The 22,156-nt window shown below is 38.3% G+C and overlaps 1 protein-coding gene across 1 annotated transcript in view; it reads left to right on the forward strand.

Annotated features, from left to right (window-relative positions):
- The window catches only part of MSRB3 (methionine sulfoxide reductase B3), a 164,773-nt gene that overhangs the window by 1,113 nt on the left and 141,504 nt on the right, over positions 1-22,156 (forward strand). The window lies entirely within an intron of this gene.

Raw genomic sequence — 22,156 nt, forward strand, 5'->3', positions numbered from 1 at the left:
CATGTGGAAAATATCAGTGTGGAATTTTTTTTAACATAAGATTACTATAAAAAGTAATTATTTCAAAGTACAAATGTAGAGTTTAAGGTAAATGTGAAATTGCACGAACTTCTATATTTGTGATGAGTATCTAGTCATCTCACTTCTTAATTTTATCTGGAATGGAAGAACAGAAAATATAATTCCTCAGAGTTGAGATTTCTTAGGAAATTTTAGTTTGCTTTTGCCACCAATAGAGTAAACTGTCAAAATATGATATGGCTAACAACTAGGACTTTAAATTAGTTGAAAGCTGACTCTACTAAGCATAGATTATATTCAACACCCTCTGGTCTATCGCTTCATGTTTCCATTTGCATTGCTGGTGGCAAATAGAGTTTTAAAAAATAGTTTTGTCTGTAAAATAATCTTCAGGATTCATGTAATTTATAAAATTGTCAATTCAGCTTGATGGGAGATTTTTAAAATATTTAGTATTTATCGATGTTAATTTAAGTAATAATACCAATTTCATGTTTGCTTCTAATTAATATTGTTTTTCAAGAAGACCTACTTTTTAATGGATTTATATTTTAGGAGTTACTTTAGTAGCACTTCTTGGGGAACACAACAGGTTCTGTCTTAACATTTTATCAGCAGTCTTCTAAAATATTCTGTGCTGAACGATGAAGGGTAGATTGTAACTGCCAGAGATTATCTGTTGTTTTTTCTTTTTGCCCTCCCTCAGTGATGTGTTGACTTACCTAATACTTGTGGTCAAGCAGCCCTTGAAGACCCAAATCCATAGTACTATGGCCCCTTGCCAGAAGTTTTGAAAACCAAGTTTATATTTGGACCATTTAAAGATTTATTCTTTTAATTTTGGTCCCAACTGACATATTAGTCTAATTTCTGGTGACTTTTATTAGGGCCCTTGTAAATGTCTGGATTTTTTTATATTAAAATAAGCATCTCTCTGCCATTGAGAATTTTGTCACAGTGCCTAAACTGCCTGTCTGCCAAGGTTGCAAGCATACAACCATGTAGGTTCTGAATCAACACACAGTATTTTGGCTTTTCAAGGTGCTTGGTCTAATATCTTAACTGAAATGTTAACCCATTTGGTCAGAAATCTTTACCCTTTTGCTAAACTTAAGTAACAAGAATATCCAAAAAATATCTCAACAGTAGTTTTCATAGATTTTTCTAATACAATTTTTCTTTTATAATTAAAAATAAATTTTCAACCATTAGAGCAGCTTTAGGAAATAATGCTTTTTGATTCTGTCATAATCTGGTCACAGTCCCTTTGATTTTTTTTTTTTTTTTTTTTTTTTTTGCCCCTTTGATTTTTATCTCACCTGTGTTACTATAGTTAGGGATTTGGTTGATAAATTTGGTTTTGATATTTAGCTTCCTTCTCTGTAAAATGATGAAGTTGGACAGAGTCTCCATGTCCCTTCCACCTCTAGGATCCTGTAATATTGTTTTTGTTTATATAATCCTGCAGAGCCACCCACTACATTGGTTCAAACTTCTGATTGTCAACTCTGACTTGCTATACTTGTTTAACTGCTTTACTTGTAGTCAGATCTGATGGGTGCGGATCCAGCTTTGGGGAGACTGGATCTGTCTCAGGAAAGTCTTGATACCTGGCATATCACACAGATGCACACACCTGGACAGAGTTCCATGATATTAAGCTTCTGTTAACTTTTTTCCCCTTATCTAATAGCAGGAAGGGCTGGTTATGTCATAGGGTAAATAGTTAAGCCAAGCCCTAAGATGGTTTGATATTCAGTTTTGGATTTGGGTCTGGGCTAGGGATACCACTGGAGAGCACCCAAACTTTGTGTGGTTGGGTGCTAATTACTTGGGGCATTCCAGACGAAATGCCCTATATTCAGTTATGACCTTTTTCTCATGCCTTAGAGGAGACTGAATTGGACCTACCCATCGGGTTTATCCAGAATTAAATCGGCTTTGGGTAGGAGGGTAATCAGATAGCTATTTAATTTACTAGTTGTTAAGCATCTCTGGTTGCTGTACAATTATCTCAAGGCTTTACCTTGAATATTCCTATGTTTTCTCCTTCCTGGGGATGACGGGTTTTCCCTTTAAAAATGCTCAGCATAGGGCTTCCCTGGTGGCGCTGTGGTTGAGAGTCCGCCTGCCGATGCAGGGGACAAGGGTTCGTGCCCCGGTCCGCGAAGATCCCACATGCCGCGGAGCGGCTGGGCCCGTGAGCCATGGCCGCTGAGCCTGCGCGTCCGGAGCCTGTGCTCCGCAATGGGAGAGGCCGCAGCAGTGAGAGGCCCGCGTACAGCACACACACACAAAAAAGTGCTCAGCATAATCCTGTATCTCTGTTCACATATTTGTCTGTATAGCATACCAAAGTCATATTTATGGCTTTTAAGGAAATACAAATGAAAAGAAAGTATAGGAAAGGTAGATCAGTAATAAATCAACCAGTTGACCTTATGAAGGATTTTGGTTATTGCCGCATTTAAGCTTCTGTTCCAAGTAACACAAATGAACTTGAACTACTTTTAGGAAGAAGAAAGAAAGACAGGGATTTGATGGAAGCCAAATGCACGCAGACCTTATTAGGGACCAGGGACTGGAAAACCTGGAATTTTCTCTGTCTCTAGTCTTTGCATTTCTTTGCTTCATTGTTCTCTCTTTGCTGACCTTTTTTTTTTTTTCCTTTTTTTCCTGTGTTCACAGTTGTATGTGGCTGCTCAGCAGCTGCTGGGTATTTAGGTGTCCCTCAGTTCCAAGCACAGGGAGAGACTAAATCAATAAGCCTTGACCCTGAATTCCTGAGAGAAAGAGCCTGATAGACATAGCTTGGGTCACATGGTTGATCTAGATTTTCTCTATGGTCTCTTCTAATTCTAGACTTCTTTGTACTACGCAAGGTGCGTAGTACAAAGTGCAAACATTTACATGGTTTGACTTTGCATTTTTCAATTTTATATTATGGGGTTATTAGTTCTTAAAATGTGTGTATAATTTTCTCTTGGTTGCAGTGTGTGCATAGAAGAGTGTGTCACCTTCAGTGGATCCTAAGATGTAGAGCTGTTCATTCATACTGCTGTAGGAATGCTGAAGAGCCAGGCTCTGGGGAGTAAATTGAGTGTAGCACCACATTCAGCATTCAACGCATCTCAGGATCCAACTGAGTTGTGAATATCCTGTTTAATAACAACTGATCCATCCTGCAGATAATCATCTGCATATTTTCAGGAATTAATTGAAGTAAAACATAGGGTTTTTTTTTTTTTTGCGGTACACAGGCCTCTCACTGCTGGGATCTTCCCTGCATCGGCAGGCGGACTCTCAACCACTGCGCCACCAGGGAAGCCCAAAACATAGTTTTAATTCATTAAAACTATGTAAGTGATCATTAGAGACTTTCAAAATAGTAATAGTTTAGGCACCCAGAGTTCATCAGGTTTTTTTTTTTTTCCCTATTTCTCACACTTCTAGCATTTTCCACCTCTACCTTTCCTTTATCTGCTGCCTGGAATACCTTTCTGTCATAACCTGTTGAAGTCCTTATGGTCTCTGTTGCATGGTATTTTGTGAAGCTTTCTGCATCTCTTAGAATTTCTCACTTCCTTATGCTTCTAAGACATTTTTACCTCTATTGGAGGACGGTTTTACCATCTTGCATTATAAAGTCCATATGTGTTCATATTCTTCACTGGACTGTAAGTTCTATGAGACCGATGAATCATCTCGAAGAACTCTGGTAGACTGTTAGCATCCATTGTCCCAGGTAAAATGCTTTCAACCTTTCAAATGTTCTGAAGCGTTTATGGCGTCCTGCTTGTCACTACCTTTTTCTTTTGACGTTGGAGCTCAGTCACACGGCTCTTCTTTGTTGGGGTTCTTGTCTGTTTTCTAGATTTTACAGGCTTTTCCATGAATATGCTAATTTCCTGTGTGAGAATCAACTATATAGAATGATAGGATGTTTTCCTATAAATTGAGATGGCGTGGGGAAGGAGAATATAGCAAACTCATGTGGAAGGAAATCAACTTTTGTCGAGTACCCAATATTTACCAGATCAGATTGGGCAGGTGTTGAAAATAATTGGAGCGTATATGAGGGGGAATAGTGGGAAAATAAAGTATAAAGATGGAAAATAAGGTTTGGCCTAGAACATGGAAGGCTTTTAATGCTGGGCTAGGAAATTTGGACTGGGTTAGTAAGCTATGAGATTGAAGTTTTCTTGATGCTGGAAATGTCATAATCAGAGTTGAATTATGGGATATATTATCTAATAATTCAGAGGATGAATTGAATTGGGAAAGAAACAATTGGACTAATAAAGAAAAGTTATAAGGGTTTTTGTTAGAGAATGAAGACGTAAACTAGGGTAGTGACAATAGGATTGGAGAAGTATTGCTGAAGCAAATTAGAGAGAAACAGTTAATTGGATGTGGGGAAAGAGAGGGATGGATAAAAGGTGATGGTAAGATGTTAAGCCTGGGTGATTAGAAGAAGTGAACTCAGAGCAGGTTTATAGGTGGGGGTAAAAAGTAAGTTGTGTTTTAGATCTACTGCATTTGAGGCACGGGAAGAATATGCATGTGGAGATGTGTGGTGGAATTAGAAATGTGAGGCTGTAACTGGAGAGATTGGAGCTGGAGATAAAACGTGTGTGAGTAAGGGAGGTTAAAAATAAAGGGGAGAAGAAGAATTTGTCAACTGGAGTAAGAGCAAGGGCACAGGAAAAGTATCATAAAGAAGATATAGTTTGGTCTGGCTTTGAAAGATGCCCAGGTAGTACATGGCGTTCTGTCCATGATCTTTCCTTGTTTAGGGGACACCGCATTTACTCCCTCCACAGTTAGTGCCTGGGAAACACTGGACAAAGGGTGCTGCAGCCAGAATGACCTTCCTAACCTGCAGAATTGTTGCTACTACTTCTTTGTTTAACCCCCTCCCGTGGCTTCTTAAGGTAAGGGACTAACTCCTTAAAAGTCTTCATCATCACCAAGCTCCTCTGTGCTCTGGGCCTCCTACAAGTTGTTCAGTTGGCCTTGAACACACATTCTGCTCAGTCTCCTCCCCGTTCCTCCCTTTACGTTCCCCAAGAATGTGAAGCAGATACGATTCCCACCAGGAGGAGGACTCTTTGGCTCTTTTTGTCCTTTATGGGCAGTTTTTATTGCCATGGTCAGGTTCTTATCCATACAATAATTATTGACCATTTCCTAATCTATAATAAAATAATTTATAATAAATCACATCCCTCCCCCTTTCTTACAGAATGCTTTGCTTCTCTTATCTCTTCAAGTGTCACCTGCAAGGTTCTTGCACTTGAATTGGCCACCCTGGCCACAGTACCCTGACTCTGATGCTTGGCTGTGGTAGCCTGGAGCAGCATTGTGACCTGGCATTTGTATAATCGGGTTGCCCAGCTGTGTGCTGATTTGGAAGCAGCGAGACGATTTCTTGTACCTGACTTTCTGAAGGAAAGTGGAGGGAATTTATTGGGTTGGCCAAAAGGTTCATTCGTTTTTTTCTGTAAGATGGCTCTAGTAGCACTTAGTTGTCTTCAACTTCATTCGAAACAATTTTGTTAGAGTGTATGTGACAGCTGTCATTATCAACGTGCATTTTAAGAAAGACATCAAAATTGGTGAATTTTTTGTGTAGCCATTTTAATATTGAAAATGGAAAAACAACATTTTTGGCATATTATGGTTTATTATTTCAAGAAAGGTAAAAACGCAACTGAAATGCAGAAAAAGATTTGTGCGGTGTATGGAGAAGGTGCTGTGACTGATGGAACGCATCAAAAGTGGTTTGCAAAGTTTTGTGCTGGAGATTTCTCTCTGGACGATACTCCACCGTCAGGTAGGCCAGCTGAAATTGATAGCGAGCAGATCGAAACAATAAGTGAGAACAATCAATGTTATACCATGCAAGAGATAGTTGACATACTCAAAATACCCAAATCAAGCACTGAAAATCATTTGCACCAGCTTGGTTATGTTAGTCGCTTTGATGTTTGGGTTCCACATAAGTTAAGTGAAAAAAACCCTTCTTGACCATATTTTCACATGAGTCTCCACTTAAACATAATGAAAATGTTCCCTTTTTAAAACAAATTGTGATGGGCAATGAAAAGTGGATACTGTACAATAATGTGGAATGGAAGAGATCGTGGGGCAGGCGAAATGAACCACCACCAACCACACCAAAGGCCAGTCTTCATCCAAAGAATATGATATTGTGTATATGGTGGGATTGGAAGGGAGTCCTCTATCATGAGCTCCTTCCAGAAAACCAAACGATTAATTCCAACTGCTCCCAGTTAGACCAACTGAAAGCAGCACTCAGTGAAAAGTGGCCAGAATTAGTCAACAGAAAATGCATAATCTTCCATCAGGATAACACAAGACCACATGTTTCTTTGATGACTAAGCAAAAACTGTTACAGCTTAGCTGGGAAGTTCTGACTCATCCGCCTATTCACCAGACATTGCACCTTCGGATTTCCATTTATTTCGGTCTTTACAAAATTCTCTTAATGGAAAAAATTTCAATTCCCTGGAGTACTGTAAAAGGCACCTGGAACAGTTCTTTGCTCAAAAAGATAAAAAGTTTTAGGAAGATGGAATTACGAAGTTGCCTGAAAAATGGCAGAAGGTAGTGGAACAAAAGGATGAATACATTGTTCAATAAAGTTCTTGGTGAAAATGAAAAATGAGGCTCTTATTTTTACTTAAAAACCGAAGGCACTTTTTGGTCAACCCAATACTTCATTGAGAGGACTTATTTGCACCGACTGTAAATAAAGGTTTGTAAATTATGGAGATGACTGCAGGTGAAATAGAGAAACACTTCTGGTAGAGGAAATGTGTTCTCAGGGCCTAGTTTCCTGACCAACGGTGTATCCTGGTTCTAAGTTTCTAAAAATAGTACATTGTTCCTAATGCTCGTCTAAAGTGACATGTTTATGTTCAATATACAGGATTAAGAGTAATTTCTAACTCATTTCAAAAAAGGGGACCCTCCCATGTGCTAGTAGTTGTGCTTTTAGTAGCTGTTGACTGAGAAAATACTAGCAAAAATCCACTGTAAAAATTTGAGTTTTTTTTTTAATATAAAAGCATTATCATATGTTTGGAAAGTACACATATGTGGAAATTATGACTCACAGAGTCTATAGACAACACTTGATTTCTTGCTTTGTGGATCCTCTCAGGGAGGTTCTGGTCTCAACCTTCAGCAACTCCTTGTCGTCTCCCTTTAGAGCGTGGGGGAGACTTTTGTTTGAAAATTTGAGCTGTAGCTGAACTTTTGCAATGACAGGAAAACTTCTCAACATCTTCTTTCAACAGCAATTGCCTGTTTTATGCCAGGCAATGTACTTTATGCTAAGGCCTGGCTATTATGTAGTCTCAGGGATTAGTACATGAACACTTTTCAAAAATTATATTTTCAGGTATATAAGCATCATTTTTAGGGCTATCGTGCTATTATAAAGGTGAAAATTAGTAGATGATTTGCATGCAAGTACATATCTTCTGCAGTCTCTGTTATGGCCATGGAATAACTATCTTCTATTACTATAAATTACACAGTGAATTTTTATGGTTTGTTGGGTCAGTTATTTTATTTAAAGGCAAAAACAAAAATCCAAACAAAACAAAACCAGCCAGTCCTTCAGAACATATGTTAAGGCAACATTGAAAATAAGCCCATGCTGCATGTTAGAGTCCTTAAAAAATATCAGGACAGCCCTTGTATAAATCCTAGAGCCCTGAATTTTACATTATTCTTTCATTTCTCTTGCTTCTATTGTGTTTAGTTGTCAGAGAGAGAATCTGGGCTTGGTTGCTGTTGGGAGAGATCTATAGTGACTATTGTAGGTAGATACTTCTTTTATCTTAGATTACTAGTGTGAAGTAAGTAAAGGTAGGGCCATGTCTCCCAGTACACAGTACAAGAGAATAGATAGGACAGTGGGTGAGGGGCCACAAGTGGTCTTGGAGCTCTAGGCTGACAGTTGTTAAGCGTGAAAAAGAAAAAGTGCATGCATCGTTGTCCTTGTTCCTGATTTCTTGTGTGTGAATATGCCTTCTAGTCAGATCACCCTAAGGGGCCGGGAAGAGGATGGGGGGGGGGGTGAAGGCAGAGGGTGTTTACCTATGTGCAGAATCAGTTGAAAAATTGCAGACTCATTAGCATATCTGCATTCTTGTGTATATGTTCATGTCACAGGGGAGTCAGCATAGTCACTGGATAGCGACTTGGAAGACTGGGTTTCCTAGTCCTGCTCTTGCCTAAGGCATTTTAACTCTGTGCCTCAGTTCTCACATCTGCAAATTGAACGAATTCAGATGGGCAATACCTGATGTTCCTTTTGCATTCTATAATTCTATAGAATGATTCCATAATTCTATAGAATGATTCTATAATCTCTGGGTTGTCTAAAAGTCTTCAAGTACCTTTCATAATTTTTAATGGAAGTGACATGATTAATAACTTATGCAAAATTGTGTTCTCTTGTTATGTTTGGTTCAAGCTGTTTATTTTGTGGAACTAAATATAAAGGTTATTCTGAGACTAAGATCCTATATTTGAACCTTGTAGCCTAGTGTAATTTGATCCATAAGCAAAGTTACATAACCCTTTTAAAGATTTAGTATTGATTTAGAGGATAGGTTACAATGTATTAGAAGCATCATATTAGCTATCCCATCTAAAGTAATGGCATTAAGCAGGAGAAATTATGTTGGTTGTTCTAAAGGTACGGCTAAGCATTGCTTAATTAGGCGTGGTGACACATCTCAGATGGGGAGTCCTCTTTTATCAGGGTACACTGCCCGTGGAATTTGCCTTTGACCATCCTAGAAATATATTTAACTCTTAAAACTAGTTAATTTGGTCTTATCATTAAAGAAGAAAATCTCTTCCCTTTAGCTTTAAAGAAAAAACACTTTACTAATTTGAGAGGTTAAAAGAAGTTTTCTCTTGCCTTTAAAATGTATTAGTAAGTTTTTCCCTTTTTATTATAAAATATTTCACCCACACAAAAAGAATACATAACGCCTATGCAAGGTATGAAGAATAATTTCCAAAAGTCTGGGTACCCCCACTCAGCTTCAGGAATGGCATGTTGAAGCTGTGACCTTCACCAGTCCTATCTTCCCTTTACTTAGATGTACTCACAGTCATGCATTTTGTGATTATCACTTAACACAAATGATAACTGATAAGCTCTTCCTTTCTTTATAGGTTCACCATAGATGTAGCCCTACATATTTTATTGTTTAGTTTTGCATGTTTTGGAACACTACATAAATGGTATTATCTGCTGTATAACTTCCATAAGCTCTTGCTGATAAGCTCTTGCTTTTTCCCCCCATGACATTATATTTGTATTATCCATATTGGTGTATATAACTCAATTTTTTTTTTAGAGATTAGCATTTCTTTTATTATCTATATGTTTTTCTACTTTTTATTTATTTCTGCTCCTTGCACATTTATGTTAGGGTTCTTGTATTTTCCAGTGGATCAAATCTTTGTATTTTCTCCCATTGGTTTTATGCTTCATTATCCATATATCAAATAATAATAATAATGATAATAAATAGCAAATACAAACAAATGTTACTATGTGCCAGGCACTAGTTTAAGTATTTACTGTTTATATATATTAACTCATTTAATGCTCGTGGTAGCTTTATCAAGGATGTACAATATTATTATGATAGTTCATATATTAAGATTAGTACCTGAGGCATTCCATCATTTGAATCCAGGCAGTCTGGCTCCAGAGTCCGTGCTCTTCATCATTACACTATTCTGACTCACTCCTTATATAGCCGTTTCTTTTGATTACATTTTTTCCCATTTAACTTTTTAAGGTGTTAAAATGTTTCTGTGACATTTCAAAAAGAATGACCATAGTGTGATGTTCAGATTGGTTCTCCTGTACAATACCAGTTGCTTAAAGTCATGCCAGTTTAATTTGTGTCATGGTTAGACCATGACTTTTTTATACAGGTGTGGTTTTTTCCCCCCATTTTCTGGGATTTATTATTGCTTTTTTTTTTCTTTTTTCTAATTAGAAGAAAAAAAGTATGTCTTCTTCATTATCCTTCTAAAATCTTTCAGTTTTTTACTTTTGGTGTGTGGTTTGGAATTGATTCCATTGGTTCCCTATGCTAATTTGGGCCAGTTTCTTCATATTTAGACAATGACATCCTCTTTTAAAAAATACGTGAGTGACCTTATATGAATCACTTAATCTTCCTGAGCCTTGGATTTCCCAACTAAGCTGTTTTGTTAGGTATGATTATTTTAGTAATCAGACATATGTGACTTCCTGTGTGTGTGATATAACCAAATGTGAAATAACCAAGAGAGATCATGTAGGAAAATAATTAAAGGGAATTTCTTGATAGTGATTAGAAATTGCTGATTTTCCCCAACCTCTTAAATTACAGAGCAAAAAACTTTGGCATAGAGAGAGAAAATCCCTTTGTATCCTTACTTTCTTGGTATACTGTAATTTTTTCCTAAATTGATTAATTTCCTACTTAATTAAATTTTCTCTTACATTCAGTTACTTCACAATTTTTTAAGGTTTTCCTAAACTCTTGGATAATCTCCTAATATCCCTCATTTAAATATGCTCAAATTTCTCTCATCTTAAAAAACAAACAAAAAGCCTACTCAGCCTGTCATCCTCTGTGACAAAGTTGTTTTACAAGTTGTTCACATCCTTGCTGTCACTCTTTTTCTGTCATCCATCCAAAAATATGTATTGAGTTAGATATATGATCTTAGGCAAATTAATTAAGTCATCTGTGCCTCAGTTTCTTCACTTGCAGAATGGGGATAGTAGTGTTCCTACCACATGGACTGTTGTAATCATTAGATGAGATAGCATATGTGAGTCACTTAGCACAGAGTCTTCCACAGAGTTAATTCACAGTAAACGTTAGCTAGCAACTTCATCATCACCATCCTAGTCTCATCATTATCATTGTCGTTCTGGAACAACACTCTCCTTGACCTCTGCCTTCTTTGGCCACTGCTCCTTCATCTTCTTTACTAGTTCTTTCTCTTCTAGCTCACCTCCAAATGTGGAGGTTCCTCAGGGCTCTGACATTTTCTTTTCTCATTTTACACATTTTCTTAGGCAATCTTATTTACTCCGTGGCTTCAGTTCCATTTGATAGATTAACTCCCCCCAAATTTACCGACAACCTAGTTCTGTACCTAAGCTACAGTCCTATATATCCACTTTCTTCTATAGCATCTCCATTTGGTTGCTTGTGTGTACCTTCAACATGTTCAAAACTTATTATTATTATTTTTTTTTTTGCCCACGCTTAAGTCACCTTGTTCCCTAGCTTAGTAAATGGTATTGCTAAGTGCCCAGTTCCTTGAGCCAGAACTGGAGTCCTCTTAATTTTTTTTCCCTGTCTCATGCCCTGTATGAATCGTTTGCCTAGATTTCTACAGTAGCTTCCCAGTTAGTCTCACTACCTCTGTTCTGATGCCACCCCCATCCATTTTCCACCTTTTAGTCATGGCAGTCTTTTAAATTCAAAGATCTGATCATGTTACTCTCCTTTGATTACTTCTCTTTCTTTTTAGGATGAAGTTCCAAATTCTTATAATAGCTTCAAGATTTGCTTCTGCCTACCTCGTCAGCCTCGTCATCTCCCCCATCTGTTCCTCACTTACACCTTCCAGCCACACTGCTCTTCTTTCATAACCTTCAGTGGGTTACACACACTCTTATCTCAGGGCTACTGCTCATCTTTTTCTTTGTCTGGTACACTTCTTTCCTCATTCTTAATCTGAGCAACACATTCTTATCCTTTATTCTTAGTTTAAATATTACTACCTGCAGGAAGGCTTTCTTATGCCTCCCAAACTAGACTACTTCCCTCTGTTATATAGGATCTTTATTCCCTTTCTGCTTCTCCGTACTAGCTAATACTATCATTCTTACAAAAATGTCAGCTTCATGGTGGCAGGGACCATGGCATCTTATTTCTCACTTTGTTCCCAGCATCTGTTTGTTAAGTAGAGTAAGAGATGGATACAGCGTGGGCTTGCCCAGTTTCGGGAGTGAGAGGCTTCTAGCTGAGTTTGTTGTGTTTTTCTTAATCTTTCAAGGTGATAAAAGGGGAGAAGAGAAAAGTTTTGGTTTACCATAGTTTAACTTTCAGACTTCAGGGGCCTCAGGTAGAGAGGAGGGAAGCAGCATCAGAACTGGAGGTGGCTCTAGCAAGAAGTATTGCCTTAGGGTTGAAGTTTCTTTTCTCTAATTAGGGTGACATCAGAAATTCCAGGCAGTGCCCCGAGTATTTCCCAGTTTTGACTGTCTTTTTCAAAAGTCAACCTTGACAGTGCTTCCCAAATCCTTGGTGCGCTAGGCTTAAGCATCGCCACAGTACCCCTGCTTAGTGTGGCTTTCAGTGTCAGAAGTGCTTGCTGCAGTGACCTATGGGATCTAGACATACATACCCTGTGCCTGTTATCAAGCTCTCCATACCTTTGACCTACCTGTTCTCTTGACTTGGCTCCTCCTATTTAGAATCCTGGATTCTCTTTCACTAACTTGCAGGAACAGTGTTTGCACATGGACAAGTTGGGAGTTGGCCTTTTCTTCAACACATCCTCTGTACTTTATCTTGCACAAGTTTATCCTATTTTAGTTCCCAGGGCTGATATATATATATATAGATTTCCTCTATTTTTATATTCTATTTACCATTTCAGTGGGAACTGGTAGGAATCTGATTAAGGGAGAACATGAGTGTGTTCTCTCTTAAAAGATATTTATTCGTGTTGCCACTTTTGTCTGTGTGTGTGTGTGCACTTGCGTGTGCACATGTATGTATGCATGTATGCAGTCTCTCTTTTTCTTTCTGCTTCTTTTCTTTTTGATCCCACTATACCATTTATTTGTTTTGTAACTATATGAGAGTCATTTTTCAGTAGGTGCATTTAAATCATTTATATTTTATGTTATCAGGGACATATATATTTTTTAATTTATTTTTAAATTTTTGGCCGTGTTGGGTCTTTGTTGCTGCACACGGGCTTTCTCTAGTTGTGGCGAGCGGGGGCTGCTCTTCATTGAGGTGCAAGGGCTTCTCATTGCAGTGGCTTCTCTTGTTGCAGAGCACGGGCTCTAGGTGCGCGGGCTTCAGTAGTTGTGGCACGCGGGCTCAGTAGTTGTGGTGCACGGGCTTATTAGTTGCTCCGCGGCATGTGGGATCGTCCCAGAACAGGAATCGAACCCATGTCCCCAGCATTGGCAGGCAGATTCTTAACCACTGCGCTACCAGGGAAGTCCCGATCATGGACATATTTGATGACACTCTTTGTCCTGCTGTTTTATCCCTTTTTTATGATCTTTTCCCCTTGGTTTTCAATCTTTGGCATATGGTTTCCATGTTTTATTTACTTTTATCTTTCATAGGGATTGAAACAGTGACATCATATTTTAGGTTCCACGGCCTTGAACAAGTGTTTAAAAATATCATTAAACCTGAACTAATCTAGTCATCAAATTAAAAAAAGTAAGATTCAACAGCGTTTTGCCCTTCTCTGCAGGAAGAATTTTGGATTCTTTTATTTTATTTTTTTCCCACTCTGCTTTTGTTAACTAAAGTGGGACCTGTAGATCTACATGATTGTTGCTGAATTGTTATTTTTATATTATATGTTCACTCTTTTAAGGACTGTTTTTATCTTTTTCATTTAATTATGTAATAACATCTACTGCATTCAGCGATTATGACCATACCTTTGACACCTTAACTTCATCATTCTTAAGGATATTTTGATTCATGTGCCATTTGGCTAGAGTCTATCCAAGAGTTGATGTCGTTCTTGAGCTCTCCTGTTACCTGAGGGAAATACAGAATGTTGTATAACATGTTACCTTTCCCTTGCAAAAAAATATTTAATTGAATCCAAAAAAGCATAATTAGGAGGCTAGAAAATGTTTATAGAATAATCTGAATGCAAATAGTACTGTAATTATAGAATATAAAATGTTGCTAGCATTCCCTATGGAAGAAGTACCTGGGAACGATGGAAGTTACCGACACTCAGATGACAAATCAAAGGCATTGGTGGTTCAGTGGTAGAATTCTTGCCTCCCAGATGACAAATCAATATCAGTTACAAGGTTACTACTGGGAATTCGGTACCTCTAAAGTTCTAGATAATTCTCAGGATCATGATGCAAAATTAGTTATAAGTCCTAGAATAGTTTTATCTTTGAGTAAGAGTGAATGATATTGGCAGTTTTAATTGAATTACAACAGTATTTTATAACTGCTATTGATATGTTCAAATTAGAGTTGACCAAAGTTTACTTTGTCAGATTCCTGTTTTATTAGTACATTTGCCTCATGCATGCATAAATTTATATCACTCTATATAATTGACTGAAACAGTTGGTTGCAAAACTTGAAATTGTTCCTTTTTGCCAAAGATAATGATTTTTTGACAATCACTAAAACATAATTACTGAAATAGAAAAATCAATCTTAAATTAATCTTACCTGAGTTGTCTGTTGTACAATCACCTCATTCTTACCCTGCCCAAAATGGAACTAATTAAACCCTCCAACCCAGACACACACACATGCACACACACGAACGCATGCACACTCATGCAAACATGCACACATGCATACACTCTCATTCTCTATCTGTATCTCTACATGGTATCTCAGACCTCCTCTGCTTTTCCTTCTCAGTAAGGGAAGTAAAATTCACTGAGCAGCCTGCTAGTTATCTCACTTAATCCTTCCAAAACTTAGTGAAATAAGTGCTATGGTCTACATTATGCAGGTTAGGAATCAGAGACAAGAAACTAATTTGCTCAGGATTTATCAGCTGGTTAAGTGATAGAGTCAGAAGTTAAACCCAGTTCTGACTCTTTCCTGTATACTGCACTTCCTGGGTATAGGATAGGACTCTAGTCCTGGGCAAACTAGGACATTATGAACAGAGATGGGGGAAAACAGAGGAAGTGACATGTTTGGTACGCGGGCCTCTCACCGTTGTGGCCTCTCCTGCTGCAGAGCACAGGCTCCGGACGTGCAGGCCCAACGGCCATGGCTCACGGGCCCAGCCGCTCCGCGGCACGTGGGATCCTCCTGGACCAGGGCACGAACCCGTGTCCCCTGCATTGGCAGGCGGACTCCCAACCACTGCGCTACCAGGGAAGCCCAGAAGTGACATTTGAGTTCAGTTCTATGAAAGCATTTATTGAGGCTTTATTTTACAGAAGTGAATACCTCTGGCTGCTCTCAAGGAGTTTTTAGGAGAAGCATATCTATCTGTCTATCTATCTATCTATCTATCTATCTATCTATATCTAAAATTCTAAAATCTATCTAAAATTCTAACGTGCAGTAATAGATAAATAATAGAGGTACTGAAGTAGGAAGTAGTATAAAGGTAGAATTGATTCATTTTCTAATGGAAGGGTTGGGGAGAAGGGTGAGAAGAATAGCTGTGAAAAAAATTTTCCCAGAGGAGATGATATCTAAACTGGGTCTTGAAGTTTAAAAATGAAGATTTCATTCTTTATGTGGTATGAAAAATATGGGTGATATGGTAAGGGTGGAAAAGGTGTGTGGGAAACAATAGTTGACTGTTATCAGAAGAGAATCTTCATTCATTCATTCAACAAACACATATTGAATACTTATTAGAGGTTAGGCACCTGGTGAGGTACTAGAGATAAAGTAAAGGACGAGGGTTAATGGATTGTACCACTGTGTACCAGGGAGTGTTGGGGACTGAAGTTAAGATAGGAAAAGAAATGAATCTGATAGGTTCTTTCCCCATAGGTGTTAATGAGCCATGGAAGTACATGAAGCAGTGTTCTGACATGGTCAGAGCGAGTATACATCACTTCTGTAGCAGTATGGAGACTGGCTGTGAGGGGAGTCAGGGTAGAGGCAGGAAGACCAGTAAGAGGCCATTACTATATTCTAGATGAGAGATGAAAATAAAAGAATGTATTTGAGCAATATCTTGGAAATAAGATTGACAGCACTTGGTGTTAATTAAGTATGAAAGATTAAAATAGAAAATAATTGAGGATGACTCCCAGATTCGGGGTTTAGTGGTTGTGTAGAATGGAAGTACTTTCTAACAGGATCAGGAATACAGAAAGAATAATAAATTGGTGAAGAAAGAAAAAAATTGAGTTTTGGATGTGATAAATAGTTTGAGGTGCACATGAAATACCTAAATTCTTTTTAAAACATGATTTAATCATCTAAAATTAATGAAGAAAACCATTGAGGACAAAGTAGAAACAACATTAGGCAAAGTAATTTATTTCTTTCACTTTATGATCTCATTCAGGGCTTCTCCTTTCTCCCAAGTTCAACATGGTGTTAAAAGATAGTTGATAGAGGCCATTAAGATTTACTTTTCAGTGGAATAGAAGGACTACATTTTCATAAAACTTCTCCTTTATCTGCTTTATCAGATACAAGCTACGAGGCAGTTCTCAATTTTCATGAGAAAATTCTTACTTTCTGCAATAGAAAGTAAACTTGGAGGGGAAGGATGCTGAAATTCTGACACAAAAGCAAATATTTATTTGCAGTTTCCAGTGCTAAAGCTTTCTATTCCTGGAATGGTGGCAGAGTTCTAACTTAAAATATTTGAAGCATGACTTACAGATACCTATTTTTAGGGCTTATATTCAACTCATTAAAAACAGTTTTTTAGTGATCGATATAGATAACTGTAGTTTATAGTCGCAGGCATAGGACAGGATTTGTTCAGCCTGCATTAGCAAGTTTTTCTTTAGATGAAATGGTCCATTGAGGCACTGCATCTTTTTTAGCACGTCTAAGCTTTTTTTTTTTTTGGCACATGGTTCTTTATACAAGGGAACTTAAGGTGAAAAGCAACAGCCTCCAACTCTATCCCTTCTTATCTTCACCTCACTCCTGTGAAAATCATTCTTCTGGTAGTATTTCTTGATTCATCAATTTCAGATAATATCCAGTTATGAAAAATAAGGATTTATCTGCTCTTTCTTCTCCATTTTGTCTACCCTTGTTTATTGTTTTGTTGATTTTTAAAATTCCCTTATTGTTCACTTTTGTAACATTAAATAATATATTTGCTCATGAACTTTTGATAGGCTACATGACAAGCTGTTGTGACAAAAAGATTCCAAGTAGAGTGACTGACATAAGTAGAAGTTTATTTTTCTCCTCCATGATAGCCTAAGGTAGGTAATAGCCTAAGGTTGAGTTGGTGAGTAAGTAGCTTTGCTTCATGATCTGTTAAGTCTGCCTTTCTCAAGTAGCTTCCATCCCAGTGTCCAAGTTTTTGCCATTTTCCAGGGGAAAGAGGAAGTCTAAAGCAAATAACTTTGTCTTTAAAGGAGGTGACTTGAAAGATCACACATCATTCCACTGGCTAGAACGTAGTATCATATTCACAATTAGCTGCAAAGGAGGCAGAGAAATGTAGCTCTATGTTCAGCTAAAATTTCAGAGCGTTGTATTACTAATATGGAGAAGGAAGAATGGATTCTAAGGGTCCAGTTAGCATTTTGCAGTCTAGTTAATAACTCCTAATTCTCTAGTTTATAAGATGGGGGTCCTGATACTCTCACCCTTTATTCTGCCTTTCTTTCCAGGCATTCTTTACATTTTGTTAGCTATGTACATTTTCTTTTTGTTTTATTTATTTATTTATTGGCTGCGTTGGGTCTTCATTGCTGCGCGGGCTTTCTCTAGTTGCAGCGAGTGGGGATTACTCTTCGTTGTGGTGCATGGGCTTCTCATTGCAGTGGCTTCTCTTGTTGCAGAGCATAGGCTCTAGAGCGCGGGTTCAGTAGTTGTGACGCACGGGCTCAGTTGCTCCGCGGCGTGTGCGTTCTTCCTGGACCAGGGCCCAAACCCGTGTCCCCTGCATTGGCAGGTGGATTCTTAACCACTGAGCCACCAGGGGAGTACCTTTTGTTTTAAAATGTGAAGTTACTAATGTTTACATTCTGTTCTGCAACCACAGCCAAATCTTTGTCTATAGGTTGTCTCCAAAATCTTATTGTTTTATATATTGTTTACTTACAGGTCAAAAAATGAACCGTTACAGTTCCTTTTCCTTAGGGCCAGGGTCATGATCCCTGAGCCACTGGGAAGGACAAACTTTTTTTTTTTAGCATCATGGCAACGAATTTTTTTTCTTACATTTATAGATTGATTAAAATCAGGGCACTCTGTTTCTAAGGTCTGCACCTGGGCACTGACTTATTAGATCAGTAAGAAGGTACAGAGGATCTGGTTAGTGCCCAGGGAGCTTTCAGTCACTTCAGGAAATGAAATCTTCGTAATCAGTCATTTTATTGTCACCAGGAGCTACTCAATCAGTTTTGCAGCTGAGTGAAACATTTAGTTCTTGAAGGGTTGGGACTAATTTGTTAGCTACAGACGATCCAAGATGAAGTAACTCTCTCCTAACCTTTATGTCTGGATATGAGAGGAGAGCCGTATCTTCTGACCATGGTAAGAATCTCTTTGGGATACTTAGGAATAGAAGGGATGACTAATGAGAGAAAGACCCTGGGCTTTTCAAAGTGGTCTCATTGTTTTTAACATTGGACTTCTCAACCTTCCAGACCCTGTTGTTTTCCTAAACAAGGACCGCAATCTGGGGCATAAGAGTCCCTGCCATTGAAGAATTTTTTTTTTTTTTGCGGTACGCGGGCCTCTCACTGCTGTGGCCCCTCCCGTTGCGGAGCACAGTTTCCGGACGCGCAGGCTCAGCGGCCATGGCTCACGGGCCCAGCCGCTCCGCGGCATGTGGGATCCTCCCGGACCGGGGCACGAATCCGTTTCCCCTGCATCGGCAGGCAGACTCTCAACCACTGCACCACCAGGGAAGCCCATTGAGAAATTTTTTAATGTACTACAGGAGATTAAAATAGACTTCAGTTCAAATTCTGGCTCCAGTACTGGCCGTATGACCTCACGCAAGTTACTCTCTGAACCTTAGTTTCTGCTGGAACACATAATCCCCAAATTCCAGTGACTTAAACCACTGAAGTTTTATTTCTTGCTTGTATTGCATGTTCATTGTCTGTCAGATGGGAACTCTGCTCCATGTCTCCTATTCCAGGATCATGGTTAATGGAGCAGTCATCATCTAATTATAGAACATTGCTGATCACTGTTGGAGAGAGAAAGAGAGTTCTGGAGAGTCTCACGCCAACAATTAAGTGATCTGTCTTAGAAGTGGCACACAGTATCACTGTTCACAACTTATTGCCCAGAACTAGTGACACAGTCTCAAGAACCACAGGGGGCCAGAAAGTGCATTTCTACCATGTGCCTGGAAAATGGAGAGCCAGAAATGTGGGGCAAATAGCACTAATGACTACCACATATAGCAGTTCCTACCTCAGGGTTGACATGAGGATTAAATGATATTAGATACACATATACATGATCACCTCGTGCAGGTACTCAAAAATGATTATTAGTAACAATATCAATAATAAGATGCACACATGCAAGATATTTGAATAACAATATAAGGTGGGACTAAAGATTCTTATAAGCCATATAAGACTATACCATGCAAGTGCAAGTTGATGTTATTATTATCCAGTAGATATTAGAAGATAGAGCATTAGAGCTAGATCTGTATAGTTATCTGTCAATAAATGATGGTTGAAGTTGTTAGAATAGGTGAGATCTGTAAGAAAGAGATTAAATAGTGAGAAATACAGAGGGTACTAAAGGGATATCTCTGGAGTTTAGTCACAGTTTGGAAATCAGAAGGAAATATCCCAAGAGATAGAGAAGGAATTTCCAGAAAGGGAGGAAGAAAACAATACTGTGTAGAATAGAAAAGTCAAGTGAAGAATGTTTTCAGTAAGAAAAATCAACCATATAAAATGTCACTAAAAGGCATTGAGCTTCAGTTCTGTGAGTTCCACGGGGAACAAATTATCAACAGGGAATGTTACTTAAGGAAGGAATCGTAGTATTAATTTAGAGGTATGTGTGTGCCAGGTGCTCCTCTAGTAACAATCTTGCAAGGAAACTATTACAAACTCCAGACATCCAGATGAGACTTTCAAAGCTCAGAGTAAACCTTGTCAAATGAAACATAACTAGTCAGTGAGAAGGTTTAAATTTGAACTCAAGTACTAGAAAAGCAAAACTGTATTGTACAAACACAACGAAACGAAACAGTTAAAAAGACTGAAAAATTCTGAAGGCATTTTTTAATAGTAATCAAAAGTGATTTGTTTGTGTGGGTTTTGCTTTCCTGTTGGCACTTTTTAAATATTAAGAAAAACTTTTTAGATGAAACACATGTAATGTAGACACTGAAACTACATTGTGTAATCAATGGACTGTGAAATCTATATATATATATATATATATATATATATATATATTTTTTTTTTTTTTTTTTTTTGCGTTACGCGGGCCTCTCACTGTTGCGGCCTCTGCCGCTGCGGAGCACAGGCTCCGGACGCACAGGCTCAGCGGCCATGGCTCACGGGCCCAGCCGCTCCGCGGCACGTGGGATCCTCCCAGACCGGGGCACCCTGCATCAGCAGGCGGACTCTCAACCACTGCACCACCAGGGAAGCCCAATATATATATTTTAAAAGAAAAAGATTTGTATTCTATATTGGTGATAGAAGTTTTAAAACATTAATGTGAGAATGAATAAATCCCTGAATTTGACTAGATGCTTTACAAAACGGGAATCCTGAAAAAAAGATAGCGTTTAATAGAGTTATAATTAACATCAGAAGATGGACTTAATGTCCATAATTCTATTTTATTTAAATTTATTTATTTATTTATTTATGGCTGCGTTGGGTCTTTGTTGCTGCATGCGGGCTTTCTCTAGTTGCGGTGAGCAGGGTCTACTCTTCGTTGTGGTGCGCAGGCTCTCATTGCGGTGGCTTCTCTTGTTGTGGTGCGCGGTCTCTAGGCGCGCCGGCTTCAGTAATTGTGGCTTGCAGGCTTCAGTAGCTGTGGCTTGCAGGCTCTAGAGCGCAGGCTCAGTAGTTGTGGCACACGGGCTTAGCTGCTTCGCGTCATGTGGGATCTTCCTGGACTGGGGTTTGAACCTGTGTCCCCTGCATTGGCAGGCAGATTCTCAACCACTGCGCCACCAGGGAAGCCCCATAATTCTATTTTAATTATACCATTGGTGTACCTTCTTAATGGACACACTGTAACCCTAGCATTGTCAATATTAGGTACAATTCTTTATGTCCTTTTCTTACTTTTTATGTGAACTGAATAATAAAGAAAACACAGATGCCACAACATGTAGATAAAAAGGAGTTTTAGCCTAATGTTTTCTCCAAATGGCTGTATGACCTTCAATAGGTCTCTTTATCTCAGTTTTGCTATTGACAAAACAAGTGGTTTGGATCAGTTCATCGTTTCTCCCACTTTTTTTCCACTGAGATACACATGATGGATGATATTTCATGAGCAACATCCTCACATAGTCATACACAGATGATGATCATAGACTGAGGAACAGATGGTCCAAGCTATGCATTCCTGGTGCTACTTCTACCTCCACCATTTTCTCTTTAATTTTTGGCTGCGTTGGGTCTTTGTTGCTGCGCGCAGGCTTTCTCCCACTCAAGAAGACGTTTCAGAAGGAAATGTGACATTATTAAAGAGATAACTCTAATTTCATCCTAGTTGTTTTGTTAAAAACTTTATCCTCAAACTTCAGCATCTAAAGACAATTTTAAACAAATTACTTGTGAAACACCTTTCAACTAATTATTTTACCTTTGCTGGGTGGTCACTTCATGTTCAAAAATCTATGTATTAGGTGTTAAGATTTTTTTCTGGTTCTAAACTTATTTAATGATACAACTTCTATTATTCTCAATCATTTCCAAAAGTTTGTATTCCTTGATTATTCTACTAGCAGTATATGAATTAATAGTACCATGTACATGATATGGGTTCAATAAATGTGAGAATTTATCAACAAATTAATTTTCCTTTTCTGGAGATAGCACTAATTCACAATTTGTTTTCTTATCCCCTAGCAGACATATACTTTTGTGAATTTCAAGGAGTGGTGCTGAGAAAATTGGGTTGTAGCACTCTGACTGTTACT

This window comes from Pseudorca crassidens, chromosome 11 (assembly GCF_039906515.1).
Source record: "Pseudorca crassidens isolate mPseCra1 chromosome 11, mPseCra1.hap1, whole genome shotgun sequence".
NCBI lineage: Eukaryota > Metazoa > Chordata > Mammalia > Artiodactyla > Delphinidae > Pseudorca > Pseudorca crassidens.